Source organism: Oncorhynchus nerka, linkage group LG21 (assembly GCF_034236695.1).
Source record: "Oncorhynchus nerka isolate Pitt River linkage group LG21, Oner_Uvic_2.0, whole genome shotgun sequence".
NCBI lineage: Eukaryota > Metazoa > Chordata > Actinopteri > Salmoniformes > Salmonidae > Oncorhynchus > Oncorhynchus nerka.
The window spans coordinates 21,944,652-21,950,651 of NC_088416.1; positions in this window are offsets into that span (position 1 = coordinate 21,944,652).

A 6,000-nucleotide genomic window follows, 5' to 3' on the forward strand; every position below is an offset into this window, starting at 1 on the left:
AAAGTTTGGGGTCATTTAGAAAATGTCAGTTTTTGAAAGAAAACCACATTTTTTGGTCCATGAAATAACATAAAATTGATCCGAAATACAGTGTAGACATTGTTAATGTTGTAAATGACCATTGTAGCTGGAAACTGCCGATTTTTTAAATGGAATATCTCCATAGGCATGCAGAAGTCCATTATCAGCAACCATCACTCCTGTGTTCCAATGGCACGTTCTGTTATCCAATCAAAGTTTTTCATTTAAAAGGCTAATTGTTCATTAGAAAACCCTTTTGCAATTATGTTAGCACAGCTGAAAACTGTTGCCCTGGTTAAGAAGCAATAAAACTGGCCTTCTTTAGACTAGTTGTGTATCTGGAGCATCAGCATTTGTGGATTCAATTACAGACTCAAAATGTGCAGAAACAAAGAAATCTCTTCTGAAACTCGTTAGTCTATTCTTCTGAGAAATGAAGGCTATTCCATGCGAGACATTGTCAAGAAACTGAAGATCTCGTCCAAGGCTGTCTACTACTCCCTTCACAGAACAGCGCAAACTGGCCCTAACCAGAGAAGACCACCATAGTCCCTGGCTACTCCAACCTCGGCCAACAGCTCCGCCCCCCCCGCAGCTACTCGCCCAAGCCTCTCCAGGTTCTCCTTTACCCAAATCCAGATAGCAGATGTTCTGAAAGAGCTGCAAAACCTGGACCCGTACAAACCAGCTGGGCTTGACAATCTGGACCCTTTATTTCTGAAACTATTCACCGCCATTGTCGCAACCCCTATTACCAGCCTGTTCAACCTCTCTTTCATATCGTCTGAGATCCCCAAGGACTGGAAAGGACTTCAAAGGGGGAGACACCCTGGACCCAAACTGTTACAGACCTATATCCATCCTGCCCTGCCTATCTAAGGTCTTCGAAAGCCAAGTCAACAAACAGGTCACTGACCATCTCAAATCCCACCGTACCTTCTCCGCTGTGCAATCTGGTTTCCGAGCCGGTCACGGGTGCACCTCAGCCACGCTCAAGGTACTAAACGATATCATAACCGCCATCGATAAAAGACAGTACTGTGCAGCCGTCTTCATCGACCTTGCCAAGGCTTTCGACTCGGTCAATCACCATATTCTTATCGGCAGACTCAGTAGCCTCGGTTTTTCGGATGACTGCCTTGCCTGGTTCACCAATTACTTTGCAGACAGAGTTCAGTGTGTCAAATCGGAGGGCATGCTGTCCGGTCCTCTGGAAGTCTCTATGGGGGTGCCACAGGGTTCAATCCTCAGGCCAACTCTTTTTTCTGTATATATCAATGATGTTGCTCTTGCTGCGGGCGATTCCCTGATCCACCTCTACGCAGACGACACCATTCTATATACTTCCGGCCCGTCCTTGGACACTGTGCTATCTAACCTCCAAACGAGCTTCAATGCCATACAACACTCCTTCCGTGGCCTCCAACTGCTCTTAAACGCTAGTAAAACCAAATGCATGCTTTTCAACCGTTCGCTGCCTGCACCCGCACGCCTGACCAGCATCACCACCCTGCATGGTTCCAACCTTGAATATGTGGACATCTATAAGTACCTAGGTGTCTGGCTAGACTGTAAACTCTCCTTCCAGACTCATATCAAACATCTCCAATCGAAAATCAAATCAAGAGTCGGCTTTCTATTCCGCAACAAAGCCTCCTTCACTCACGCCGCCAAACTTACCCTAGTAAAACTGACTATCCTACCGATCCTCGACTTCGGCGATGTCATCTACAAAATTGCTTCCAACACTCTACTCAGCAAACTGGATGCAGTTTATCACAGTGCCATCCGTTTTGTCACTAAAGCACCTTATACCACCCACCACTGCGACTTGTACGCTCTAGTCGGCTGGCCCTCGCTACATATTCGTCGCCAGACCCACTGGCTCAGGTCATCTACAAGTCCATGCTAGGTAAAGCTCCGCCTTATCTCAGTTCACTGGTCACGATGGCAACACCCATCCGTAGCACGCGCTCCAGCAGGTGTATCTCACTGATCATCCCTAAAGCCAACACCTCATTTGGCCGCCTTTCGTTCCAGTTCTCTGCTGCCTGTGACTGGAACGAATTGCAAAAATCGCTGAAGTTGGAGACTTTTATCTCCCTCACCAACTTCAAACATCTGCTATCTGAGCAGCTAACCGATCGCTGCAGCTGTACATAGTCTATCGGCAAATAGCCCACCCATTTTTACCTACCTCATCCCCATACTGTTTTTATTTATTTACTTTTCTGCTCTTTTGCACACCAATATCTCTACCTGTACATGACCATCTGATCATTTATCACTCCAGTGTTAATCTGCAAAATTGTAATTATTCCCCTACCTCATGCCTTTTGCACACAATGTATATAGACTCCCCTTTTTTTCTTCCTATTGTGTTATTGACTTGTTAATTGTTTACTCCATGTGTAACTCTGTGTTGTCTGTTCACACTGCTATGCTTTATCTTGGCCAGGTCGCAGTTGCAAATGAGAACTTGTTCTCAACTAGCCTACCTGGTTAAATAAAGGTGAAATAAAATAAAATAAAAAAGAAAGAGGAGTGGGAAGCCCCGGTGCACAACTGAGCATGAGGACTAGTCATTAGAGTGTCTAGTTTAAGAAACAGATGCCTCACAAGTCCTCAACTGATAGCTTCATTAAATAGTATCCGCAAAACACCAGTCACAACGTCAACAGTGAAAAGGCGACTCCGGGATGCTGGCCTTCTAGGCAGAATTCCTCCGTGCAGTGTCTGTTTTCTTTTGCCCATCTTAATCTTTTCTTTTCATTGGCCAGTCTGAGATACGGATTTTTCTTTGCAACTCTGCCTAGAAGGTGAGCATCCCGATGTCGCCACTTCACTGTTGACGTTGAGACAGGTGTTTTGCGGGTACTATTTCATGACAGTACCAGTCAAATGTTTGGACACACCTACTCATTCAAATAAGCAAAGAGAAACAACAGTCCATCATTACTTTAAGACATGAAGGTCAGTCAATGCGGAACATTTCAAGAACTTTCAAAGTTTCTTCAAGTACAGTATCAAAACCCATAAAGAACTATGATGAAACTGTCTCTCATGAGGACCGCCACAGTAAATAAAGATCCAGAGTTACTTCTGCTGCAGAGGATAAGTTCATTAGAGTTACCAGCCTCAGAAATTACAGCACAAATAAATGCTTCACAGAGTTCAAGTAACAGACACAGCTCAACATCAACTGTTTAGAGGAGATTGCGTGAATCAGGCTTTCGTGGTCGAATTGCTGCAAAGAAACCACTACCAAAGGACACCAATAAGAAGAGGAGACTTGCTTTGGCCAAGAAACACGAGCAATGGACATTAGACCAGTGGAAATTTGTCCTTTGGTCTGATGAGTCCAAATTTGAACATTTGGTCTTTGTGAGACGCTGAGTATGTGAACAGATGATCTCTGCATGTGTGGTTCCCACTGTGAAGCATGGTGACACTGTTTGCGATTTATTTTGAATTCATGGCAGGGTCCGTGGTTTGTGGGGCCATTTAAAGTTCTGAGGAGGGTGAACGAGGTATGTTACAGATTACAACTTCCCTCTTATTATCGTATTAACCCCTCGTTCCATGTGTCTCTCCTCAGGCCGGCGGTGGCTGGTCTGCTCCAGGAATTTGAGTTGCGGGAGGTCCCTCTGCCCACTTTGGACATCGAGGGGGCCCCGGCGTACATCGTTCGTTCCATCCTGGATTTAAGTTGGGGGCCTTCGGTACCTCATGGAGTGGGAGGGGTACGGACCGGAGGAGAGGTGCTAGGTTCCGGTTGCAGATATTTTGTCAATGAATAGCATTCTCACATAGGTGTTCATAGGTGTTCCTTTTGTCCAGGTGTAAAAGGGCAGTGTGGAGTGCAATAGAGATTGCTTCATCTGTGGATCTGTTGGGGGGTATGCAAATTTGAGTGGGTCTAGGGTTTCTGGGATAATGGTGTTGATGTGAGCCATGACTAGCCTTTCAAAACACTTCATGGCTACAGACATGAGTACTACAGATCAGTAGTCACTTAGGCAGGTTACCTTAGTGTTCTTGGGCACAGGGACTATGGTGGTCTTCTTGAAACAGGTCGGTATTACAGACTCAGACAGGGAGAGGTTGAAAATGTCAGTGAAGACACTTGCCAGTTGGTCAGTGCATGTTCATAGTACACGTTCTGGCAATCCGTCTCGCCCTGCGGCCTTGTGAATGTTGACTTGTTTAAAGGTCTTACTCATATCGGCTGCGGAGAGCGTGATCACACAGTCATCCAGAACAGCTGGTGCTCTCATGCACGTTTCAGTGTTACATACCTCGAAGCGAGTATTGGATTAATTTAGCTCATCTGGTAGGCTTGTGTCACTGGACAGCTCTCGGCTGTGCTTCCCTTTCTAGTCTGTAATAGTTTGCAAGCCCTGCCACATCCAACAAGTTTCGGAGCCAGTTCAGTATGATTCGATCTTAGTCCTGTATTGGCGCTTTACCTGTTTGATGGTTCGTCGGAGGGCATAGCGGGATTTCTTAAAAGCTTCCGGGTTAGAGTCCCACTCCTTGAAAGCGGGAGCTCTACCCTTTAGCTCAGTGCGGATGTTGCCTGTAATCCATGGCTTCTGGTTGGGGTATGTACGTACAGTCACTGTGGGGACGACGTCATCGTTGTGACTGATGTGGTGTAGTCCTGCAGCTTAGCATTTGCTTCATCTGACCACTTTTTTATTGACCGAGTCCCTGGTGCTTCCTGCTTTAATTTTTGTTTGTAAGCAGGAATCAAGAGGATAGAATTATGGTCAGATTTGTCAAATGGAGGGCAAGGGAGAGCTTTGTACACATCTCTGTGTGTGGAGTAAAGGTGGTCTGGAGTTTTTACCCTCTGGTTGCACATTTAAGATGCTGATAGAAATTTGGTAAAAAGGATTTAAGTTTCCCTGCATTAAAGTCCCTGGCCACATGTAGCGCCGCCTCTGGATGAACATTTTCCTGTTTGCTTATGGTGGTATACAGTTCATTGCGTGCGGTGTCAGTGCCAGCATCGGGCTGTGATGGTATGTAGACAGCTACGAAAAATACAGATAAACTCTCTAAGTAGACAGTGTGGTCTACAGCTTATCATGAGATACTCTACCTCAGGTGAGCAAAATCTCGAGACTTCCTTAGATATCGTGCACCAGCTGTTGTTTACAAATATACATAGACTGCCACCCTTTGTCTTACCAGAGGCTTCTGTTATATTCAGATGCAGTGTATAACCCGCCAGCTGATGTTATTCATGCCGTCATTCAGCCACGACTCTGTGAAACAACATCAAATATTACAGTTTTTAATATTCCGTTGGTAGGATATAAGTGCTGTTAGCACATCCAATTTTTTTTTACAGTGATTGTACGTTGGCCAGTAGTACGGATGGCAAGGGCAGATTAGCCACTCGTCGGCAGATTATCACAAGGAACCCCGATCTCTTTCAACTATATGTTTTCTGTCTCTTTCAACCGCGAATGACGGGGAGGAGGGCCTGTTCAGGTGTCTGGAGTAAATCCCTCTCGTCCGACTCATCACAATGGCGAGCTTTAGAATGTTAATTGTTTAAAATTACAAATAATATTAAAATGTTGAATGAAGGCACACTTTTCCAGACCAGTCTGCACATTTTAAAGTTTGAATGGAGTTTCTAGCTTAAACAATGTAAAAGTTGTATTGTTTTAAATTCAGGACTTTTACTTCACAAGTCCCACCTAATTTTGGAACTGAGTCTGGGCTTACTGTTAGTTTGGTTGTGCATCAGCAGTTTTTGCTATGTCAGTTACTGACAGTCACTCAATTAGCCCATGCCAGCTAAAATAGTTTTGATTGGTAAGTTAGTGTTGTGGCCAACTCTCTAAAGTTGAAGTAATCATGGTCTAATTACTCTCCGGTTGACCCACATTTATTTTGTTAGTCACTCTCACTCAGATATCACATTAAAAACTGTAAACATTTCTCTCCGTCCCATGGGGAAAT